Genomic DNA, 10952 nt, shown 5'->3' with positions numbered 1-10952 from the left:
AGTGATCATTCTCAACTTGGCCATTCCAGACACTTTTCTCTAACAAGCTACTATTGATCAAAATAGAGAAGGTGTAGTTTTGAAACTGCACTGCCCCTGCTGTGTGCAATAGTGTGATGTTCACTGTCAGGTTTAGCTTCCTCTTGGATAAGAAAGTACTGGAGTCTTGTGTTGCCCTTGTGATGCTTTGCATCTGCAACTGTAGAGGCAGAGAAATGTGGAAGTGTGCAAGTACTCTTGCACAAGGTGTCAGATTCCCAGAGAGGCTTTCTACACCTCCAGCTAGCTCATAGTTTGAAAATACCGGGAGGAATTCAGTGCCACACTAAGGTAAGTTAAATTCCCTAAGCAGTGTACTAGTTGTACTCACGGAATGGCTTGTGCAACAGAAGGCAGGAAGCTACCATGTTTCCTGTGGCTGGTTGTGCAACGGATGACTGTAGCTCCTATATTTATTGTTGCACGACTGTTTACACAACCAGCTACTGCTAGCACATCTGTTGTGCAATATGAAATCCCTTCCAACAGTTATTCTTGCCCTTGACTAGTGGAATATCCCTCTAGCCAGTGGTTGAATTTGGGTCACCATCTCTCTAGTTCAGTCCAGATTTAAGCTGCAAGACTGGCGTTTCTCATGCACGGTTGCCGACCACTTGTCTCTGTTCCTGCAGAGGATGCTGGGGTTGTTTACATGTGGCCACTTTGTGAAGCCCTTGTGGAAGTGTGTACTCTGCTCCCATACAGGGTCAGGACTCTCACCACCCTTCCTGCAGCTTGAGCTCCAGAGGTGCAGAGTTTTATATTGCCAGTGTGGTGTAATGGTTAAGAGCAGTAGTCTCGTAATCTGGGGAACCGGGTTCACGTCTCCGCTCCTCCACATGCAGCTGCTGGGTGACCTTGGGCTAGTCACACTTCTCTGAAGTCTCTCAGCCCCACTCACCTCACAGAGTGTTTGTTGTGGAGGAGGAAGGGAAAGGAGATTGTTAGCTGCTTTGAGACTCCTTCGGGTAGTGATAAAGCAGGATATAAAATCCAAACTCCTCCTCCTCTTCTTCTTCTTCTATGCCTCTTTTTCAGCCTAACTGTTCCATGGCTTTAAGTGCTGTCAGGCATGAATCCTTGGCCACCCGCTGCTGTACTTTAAACGCATCATGGCAGGAAGTCCTCTCTTCCTCTGTCTTGCAGGGCAATTGGGCACCTGTTGTGAGGGTAACTTGTCACCTGAGCAGTGGCTCTGCACCTCCTGGCCAACAGCTGATCCAGTCCCTTGGTGTTGCTGAGGCAACAGGTTCGGGCAGTTCTGCTGGCCCATCAGTGAGGACCCCCCTTTTTTTTGGTTTTGCGTCCTGCTAGGAATTTGTCAACCAGGTGGAACTCTGGAAGAGGGTGGGGGGCATTCATAGTTTGAACAAGAAACAGTACCATTCTATTGTCAGTGCCCCGACCCCTGATCTACAGTGATAAAGTGAACCCAAATAGTACTGATACATTCCTAGTACTACAGAATTGTCAGCACATGCTGTTGAGGAAGATGGCTGCCTTTGGCAGGATGGATTGTTCTGCTCATTGGGAAAGGTAAAGAGCAGGTGAGAATGTAAGAAACAGGTTAACATTCTGTTGCCACGGGAATGCCCCTTGAGAGAAAAGTTATTCTTCTTTGTTAGAGATTTAGCTGGATGTGCACAGAACTGGCTTCTTGAAACAGCTTTCTGGTTGACTCATTTGCTGGAGGTAAACCCCCCCCTCCAAGTTTGAAGGTTGACCCTAAAACTATCTTTAAAATGTGGGTTGTAGGTGAGAGAGAAAAGTGCAGCAGGGCAGTCATAGGATCAGAAGTTTCAGTGTTGGGTGTGATAGCATTTTGTATCACAATGTTCTCTAGTAACACATAAATCAACCTGGACTATTTAATGAGCAGTTGCTGAAATCAAGATGTAGGCAGTAGCTACTAGCAGAAAGGAAGAACAATACCAAAATTTTCTTTTTAATGCAGGTTGTAGTTTAATACTTTGCCTTAGAAGCATGATCCATACCTGTCCTTTTTGTGAAACTATCTTCTGCTGTAAGACTCCCCCAGAAGGTTTGCCTGCAGCATGACTTGAAAAGGCAATACAAGCTAAACAGGGCAGATGTTTTCTTCTCTAGTGAGATGCAGAAGAAGTCCCTGGTAGGAATCCACCTTGAGCTTATTGGGAAGAGTGGTTAATAAGAAACTGTTCTAAACTTACAGTATTCAAGAACGATATGCATTAATTTTATATATTCTCATACATAGAAATTCTTTGCTGCTAACGATAGGAAGATGGCATGATAAGCCTTATTGTACAAAATGATCCCCAAAATAATGTTGGTCTTTACACACATTAGAATATAATATTGGGAAATGGTGTACTCTTTTCTTCTTTACCAGCAATATTTTGTCTTAGATCAGACTTCCCCAACGTGGTGCCCTCCAGATGTTTGGACTACAACTCCCACCAGGTCCAGCAGTTATCACAAATTGAGAGGGGTGATGGAAGTAGTCCAAAACATCTGGACAGAAAGAGGTTGGGGAAGGCTATTTGAGACCCCTGAGCAGCTGCCCATTACAACAATTTTTTTAACAGCTTGAGATATGTATAAAAAAACAAACATTCTCTTGTTGACTACGATCAGCAGTCCTGTTTGGAACAAAGGTTAAGTACACCACAACCTTTGGCTGTTTTCCTTTTCAGTCCTTAATTATTTGCTCTGTGTTTTTGAACAAGCAGCCAGAAGGTGGTGCTACATGCCCATTTTTATTATGGAGCAGAACTACTTTAGGTAGGAGACCTCTGCTCATCTTTTAAGCTTTTATATCTTGTTAAATGAGAACCAAGATCTACCAGTCTTCTGCAGCTAAACCTGTCTTGCTCTGTATCTAGGTTTAGGGCTAATAGGCCCTCGCACTAAACACAACAACCAATTATTTAAACACAAACAAAAGATTGTTGTATATATGAAAGCTCAACGCAAGAAACCACTTTCTGTATACCTGAAAGTTCAATACAAGAAACAATCCATTTTACTACAGGGTGACTCTTACAGAAGCACAAGAAAGTCTCAGTTTTTTTCTTCTGTACAGCAGTTGAGATTTGATCCACATATGGATACCGAAGAACCCAAAAAGCTGTTTTGTTTTGTGGAGAAAACATCAGATTTTTAGGTCAGGGAGATGGGTGGATTCAGCATGAATGAGCCTTTTGTCCTTGCATGCAGCCCATTCCCTTTCCCCTGTGCTGTGATTTAAACTAAGAAATCTTAAACTGACCACAATCTCCTAAGAATCCAAGCCGGGAAACTTATGGTACCTAGGTTTGGAGCAAGCCACAGTTTGAAGTTGGTTAAAGATGAAGGCTAATTCAAGAACTGGTAACCATAGTTTCCTGGTTCATCCTTTTTCAAATAAGTTCAGTATGTCTCAGAACACTTTCCAAACTCCTAGTAGAGACTGAAGCTGCTGCTTACAAGACTCCTTTTGTGTTTGTATTTGATTTAGTCTTTTTTTTTTTAAAGAAACAAGTTAAAAAATTCACTAAGCAAGTTGCATGCAACCTGGATTCCATCTGATGTCACATTGCTCTATAAGACAGGTCTTAGACTTTCCTGGTTCATTCTTTCTCTATTGCCTAGAAGGTCAGCATAGAACCTGCTGTTTCTTGACTAGCTGAAAAATACATGGCACATCATGGGAATAACATCACATCATTTGATATTTCCTTCCTCCACATGTGTTAGACAGCAAACTGGGTTCTAATTTTAGCCAGCTGCTATGCTCGGTTATCCTCTTGTCATTTCTGTGACAGCCTCTGGCTGAAACTGAAACCACTTCTTTAAAGGAGGAGCAAAAAAGAGTATCAGATCTGTCAGAACACGGATTCTTTGCCAGCTTTCTGCCCTAAGAGTTCATAAAGCATATATTGTTAAGATTAAGGTGTTTAAGGGACTCACTGCAGCTCAGTTTGAGGCAATTTTCTCCATGGGTTCCAGTAGAGCTTGCTTTCATGTAAGTGAGGTAAAGACTCAAGAAAGGTCTCATTACCCTACCCCGTGGTTTTAAGAGATTCCCTATAACTCAAGCTTTTGCATATGTTGTCTATCTTTAACAAAATGTATATACCACTTGATTATAATAAAACCTCTAAGTGGTTGGGGTAACGAAGGCGCTTTTATCCAGAGCATCCCTATCTACGCACACCTGAGACACCTGGTTCCCCATCTCTTCTGATAGAACATCTACACCAGCAGAGCTTTCTGCCATCTTAGGAGGGGCGCTCCAACAGTGCTCCATCTCTGCTGATGGAGTGGTTCCAGAGGTTTTCCAGACCCTGCCAGGTGAACATGGGGTTAGTTGATTTAATTTGATTCAGTGATTTAATTAGTTATGCCTATTTTAATAATCAAAAGTGACATCTAATCAGCTGACATATTCGTTCCTATAAAAATGGCAGGTGCTGACCACCATTTTGAGAGACGGCCACCATTCTTCAGTATAGGAGAAATGTCTCTTGGGAGGTGAGGCGTACTCTTGACGTGTGTATCATCTGAAGCAAGAAATACACTTTGTTTTTAGAACTATTGCTTTTGCTCATATTCAGATGCATTTGACTAAAGCGTCTGTGGCTGTGTACAGCAGCTTGCCCCAAGCTGGTGCCCCTCCAAAAATTTTAGACTGCAGTTTCCATCAGCTGAGGGCTGATGCGAGCAGTACAGTAATCCAAAACCTCTGGAAGGGCACTAGTTTGAGGGAAGACTGGTTTAGAGAAATCTTAACTCAGTGTGGGCCCTATCCGTAACTCAGTATTTCCTATCTCTACACCCCACTTCTGCTTCTGTCACTTTAAATCAATTTTACAACTGCAATAATATGTAGGTCTGTCTAATCTGTATAATGCATTCAAATAATGAAATCTGGAGAATTTTATATCTTTTTTATTTTTAGGAGCTCAGACATATATCAGAGCCCAATATTCTGTAGGGCCCCTAGGCATAATGTCCATTTTTAAGCATTTCCTCAGATGATGTTCCTGCTGTGCTCAAAACACTGAAGATAAATTACTATATATTTCAAAAGCAAGCCTGGGAAATATCAGAAATTTGCCCAATAGGGGTGTTCTTTTTTGTACACTGATGAAAATATAGTGTTTGAGGCAAACATTTCTGAAACTCTGCAGTGCTTGTGTTTTGCCAAAGGATATATGTCACATGCCTACCCAATCTGCATTTTAGTCAAATGAGTACCATGCTTATGAATTCAGTCTAAGGCAATTAAGAGAAATTTTGTTCCACAGATGATTGCATGTAAACGTCTTCAGAATGTGCAGTTTTCATATAGAGTGGTGGAAACAACAATCATAACTATACACCTAATGCATTTTGGCCACTTTCGAGTAAAATTGCAGCCTAGATCAGTAATCACCAGCTGCTTCACATTCCAAATGCAGCTTCCTTCGGAATTTGCACCATTCTGCACCTTGCGATGCTGTTTTCCAACAAAACAAGGACATAAGAATTCATATGTGTACAAATTGGTACAGATTAGTGAAAATAAGATGCATTGTTGGGGAAGGCCGCATGCAAAAATGTATACAGTAGGAGAAATGTTCCCAAAACGGTTGAATATATTTTTGTGAAGGCTTGTTTAAAAATAAGTGTTCATAAACTGATGCGTAAATGTGGCAAACAGAACACAAGACTGGAAAGGAAGAGAAGATGACAAACCCGACAGATTGACCCATCCCTAAGAGAGAGTGTTCCTCTGCCTAGCAGTAGGCTGCAATCCTGTGCACATTTGCATAAGAGTAAGACACTTTCCCCCTGAGCAGACATAAATAGGACTGTGCTTTAAAGCGTAATTTTTGATTTGCTTATAAATACAGTCTTCCTGCCCCCCACCAGCAAAAATTGCACTTGAGTTCTGCCACTCCTTTCATTATGACCAAGTTTCCACAACAGAACCCCTAAGAGGTATCAACAACAAAACAGAGAAACAGCATGATGAATGATGTTGGCCCACACCTTGCCTGTCTAGCTGTTACCAAGCATCGTGAAAGGATCAACATGTTTTGGAAAGAGGGCAGGCCTCTATTCCCAGTGAGTTCTAGGACATGGCTGACCTGGCAGCAGCATTCACATTGTTGTGGTTTTCCTGCCATGACCAAAGTGTTACTATAGATAACTACCTATCTGCACAGCAGAAACAGATGTTTTCTCACCGAGATCAGTAGCAAAATGTTCTTCCTACATTGACCGGATCAGTAACATCTGGCAAACATGCATAGATCTGAAGAACTGCGATATGAATAAATGGACTTCTCAACCCCTCACTCTCATGTCAACAAAGGACAGCTCCTTCCCCTATGGCCTAACAAGGTTAAAATGACTTTTCCCTTTTCATGCAAGAGTGTCTGCATTTGCATTCAGTAGAAGCTGGGAGTAAAATAAAGGCTTATGCTCCCTGCACTCTCAAGTTAACCTTCATGAGCACAGAAATGAAAACAAGATTAATGTCGCCCCAGCTAAGCATTCCAGTGAAGCTAGTCAATTTTTCAGCGATTATATTTGCATCGCTGAGATCACCAGATTTATGAAGATAGCATCCATGCTGAGGATGTTTTCCTTTTAATGGACAAAGCTAACACAAAAAATACATTAAAAGCATAATTTTGTATGACTGTATGTAGATTAACTGAAAAAGGTTATTAGGCAGACTGTCTGCAGAATTGACTTTTCCAAGAATATCCTCTTTACAATTTATAGGCATGAGTAATGTGGAATCAGAGACATTTTGAACCTCACACAACACAAATACAATTTTCTGAAAGGACTTTTTTTTTTGCACATGCAAGTTGTGCTTTATGACCACTTGTTTTGTTGGGGAATCTTTCTTGTGTCCCACAGCTTGTTTTTGTGTGTGTATAAGTGTGAGAGGGTGGGAGGGAAAGTCTATGTTCTGTGAAGGGATTCTACTTACATGCTTTTGAAAAAGCTCAATTCCATGAATGACAAAAAAGAGGAAACTGCAATCGTGATTCCCACCCCATTCTCAAGATTGAGATCAGGTTCCTGATATAGGGGTAGGGGCTTTAACACTTTGTTCCCAGCTCCAGCCCAGATCACACTCACACAAGCTTGTGATTTGCATTAATATTTTTACTCCCATCATATGCAAGCAGCCTCAGAATTTCCTTTACTAGTAGGACACTTGCTCAGTGCTTACAAATGTAGGTGAGATCAGCTATGCAGTTGAGGGGTGTAACTTGTGATTCCATCTCCAGTTCTTTTCATCCTTCCGCCAGAAAATTAGCAGCTTGAAATGTTTCCCTGCCATTTCCATTTTTCTTAGTCACTTCTCTGGGCTGCCACTTGTTGATATGGTTGCTGCCAGAATTGCATATAAAATTGCCTCGCCTTTCTTCTTCTTGCAGTGTGGTCATGGGACAGCCTGATGTGTGAAGCTGCTGCCCTGAGGTAATTTCAAGTGGCTTCCATAAGAAGGCAGCTGTTAGTTTGTCATCTTTTCTCTTTTGTGTAGTGCTGGATTGGTTTTTGTGGTGGTGGGGGAAAGAAGGGGGAAAGAAACTAACAAACCTTTATACAAGGCATTTATAGCTTTCATTTCAGCTCCACGTGGAGACATTAATTCTGTAAAAAGGACATTACTATGAAGAAAGGGTGCTTGCTCCCTTGGACAAATATGTGTCTGGCCTGTCTGGAAAAATTCCCATAGTCTGGCCCAATTGCCCAGGCTGCCAGGACCTTCCCTAGAGAGAATATTTTCCACCAAGCTGCAGTAGGCTCACTGGCTCTTAAATGAGCCTCCTTTGAACCTATCAAAAATGTATAGGATTCTAGCACTGAAAATTCTCTGTCCTTAAGCAATATTTATTTCTCTACATGAGCTGCATGCCTTGTGATCTGCCATGGGACACATTTCAGGTCCTGGCTTGTTTTTGAAAATGTGAAATGTCTTCCCTCTTGCTGGCTGAGCTTTCCAGCTGGTCAAAGTTGATCCAGAAGAGTGTAAAATAGCTAAGCCCTCATGTTTTAAATAGGTATTTAGCACCTTCAAATTCTAAGATGGGCTTACAAACATGATGCAAGCTAAATTCTTACTACTTGCTTTGTGCTCTTTAGCCATTGCAATGCACAAACTGTAAATTCCACAACCAGGCCCTGTCCAGGGCCAAACTTTTAGGAGCCCTTGACATGGCGGTAATGCTGGTCTCCTCTGTGAACATGCAACAGCGCAAAGTCACTTTCCCCCCTGGCGGTGTTGTGCCCACCCTCACTTCAATACAGTGGTACCTCAGGTTACATACGCTTCAGGTTACACACTCCACTAACCCAGAAATAGTGCTTCAGGTTAAAAACTTTGCTTCAGGATGAGAACAGAAATCGGGCTCCGGTGGCGTGGCAGCAGCAGGATGCCCCATTAGCTAAAGGGGTGCTTCAGGTAAAGAACAGTTTCAGGTTAAGAACAGACCTCTGGAACGAATTAAGTACTTAACCTGAGGTACCACTGTATAGTGCACCCACCTCACAGAACACCAATTCCATGAATTTCCACAAACTACCTCAGATTATCTTGTGGGGGACTTGTGTGAGGGAAAATGTAATACAGTGGTACCTTGGTTTATGAACTTAATCCGTTCCGGAAGTCCGTTCTTAAACTGAAACCGTTCTTAAACTAAGGCGCGCTTTCCCTAATGAGGCCTCCCGCTGCCGGTGCCCTTCTAGCATTCAGATTACGTTCTTAGACCAAGGTAAAGTTCGCAAACCAAGACACTATTTCCGGTTTTGCAGAGTTCGTAAACAAAATCGTTCATAAACAGGACTGTTCTTAAACCGAGGTACCACTGTAATTTGGAGTATCAGGCAGGATTTGATCAAATAAACAATAAATATTTTATTTAACAAAGGAAGTTTATGACACAAGTGGGTAAAACATAGGATACTTCAGATTATAGTGTTATTTCACTTCAGTGCTTTCTCCGTTGTTGCACAGCTGTTGCTGCTTAATACTTTGGTTCTTAAACAAGGTGGTACTTCCTGTCAGTTCCACACCCCTTAGATGACCCTACTCCTGAGGTACTCCAAGTAACAGACCCAAGGGATCTCCACAACCCTCTTAACTGGTTTGGGAGTCTTCTCTTTTTGTAGAAGAATCTCTCCCCTCCTGATTGGAATGAGACTAAAGTAGACTGTATCTTTCCAGCTTCTACTCCTCCTGGCTCAGCCTCAGCCTTAGCCTCCCAGTTAATTCCTGGCACCACACACTGTCCTTCACACTAAGCTCAGAGACTTATTTCTCTAGCTTTTGATATATTCCCCAGAGTGGATGTTTCTACCCAGAACCAACTCTCTCTCCTTTCTCTCACTATCTCCCAACCTCAATTCCAACCTACTCAACCATCTCTTAAAATCCTCTCCTTTTCAATTCCCCCTTCTGGAACCCTGGCCAATCATAAGCTGCCGTTCGTTAACTGTTTGCTGGCAGGGAAAAAGAAAAAGAAAACACTTGGTGAACTAACCTGCCCAGCAAAAACAAACTTTTCCATCACAAACACTCCCTCCAAACCAGGGCAGGCCTAGCTCTGCTTGTGGCAGCCACCAAATGAACTTTCTCTGCTGCCACCACTGCTTTGATGGCCATCCACCTCCCTCCAGTCAGTGCCCTGGTATGCTCCAGCAATGGACAGGCAGCAGCGCCTCTGAAAGAGATTTAAGCTCATATTCCATCTGTAGTGGCCGGTCCTCCACATTAAAAAGGTAAAGGGACCCCTGGCCATTAGGTCCAGTTGTGACCGACTCTGGGGTTGCGGCGCTCATCTCGCTTTATTGGCCGAGGGAGCTGGCGTACAGCTTCCTGGTCATGTGGCCAGCATGACTAAGCCGCTTCTGGTGAACCAGAGCAGCGCACGGAAACGCCGTTTACCTTCCCGCTGGAGCAGTACCTATTTATCTACTTGCACTTTGACATGCTTTCGAACTGCTAGGTTGGCAGGAGCAGGGACCGAGCAACGGGAGCTCACCCCGTCACAGGGATTCGAACCGCCGACCTTCTGATCAGCAAGTCCTAGGCTCTGTGGTTTAACCCACAGCGCCACCTGTGTCCCTGTCCTCCACATTAGGTTGCCCTAAACTCAGCGCCCTGGCCCATAGGTAAGTAGTATTTCCCCCCTCATATAAGACACTACCCCAAGTTATTTCTGGAATGACTGTGTGCCCAAGGCAGTGTTTAAAACTGTTATTGCAGAATATTAAGAGCCTACGATTGCTTCTTATTTGCAAATTACCAAATTCTAAAACAGACAATTAACATTGAAAGCACATCCTGTCAACATGGATGTCCTTTAGTAGTCCATATTGCTCTATTCCCCAGCCACAATCTTTCAATCTTTCAATTATTGCTGCATGAAGGCAATTCAAACATCTGTTCCCAAAAATATATCTGAGAATATTTAAACATTTTCCTTTGCTTGCATATAAGCTAAGGGATTTGCATGGAGGCAGGGGTAGAAAAAGCAATTCCACATTTTAACTGCACTAGATGAGCATATAAATTGAAATCGGTCATAGGCCATCAGTAGGAAAACAAACTTCTCTCGTACTGTTATTTTCTTTTGCTAGATCTTTCCAAAATGCATTCAAAAATAATTTTTCAACACCATGGCCTGCAATTAACCAATAGCTATATTTACTGTCTACTATTATTTCCTCCCAAACTGGGAAAATAATAACAGAAAACAATGTTTCATTTTCATTGTTTCAATATTGATGTACTTATCAGCTCTTTATTTATAGTCATTTTTAGTCTCTCTAATGTTTACATTAATTGACCAACAATAACCGTACAAGCAATGGAATAGTACAGTGGCCCCTCGGTTTAAGAACAGCTGTGTTTACAAACTATTCAGTATACGAACTCCGCA

The sequence above is a fragment of the Podarcis muralis genome, chromosome 6, assembly GCF_964188315.1.
Source record: "Podarcis muralis chromosome 6, rPodMur119.hap1.1, whole genome shotgun sequence".
In the NCBI taxonomy this organism is placed as follows: Eukaryota; Metazoa; Chordata; class Lepidosauria; order Squamata; family Lacertidae; genus Podarcis; species Podarcis muralis.
This window is presented reverse-complemented; position numbering follows the sequence as displayed.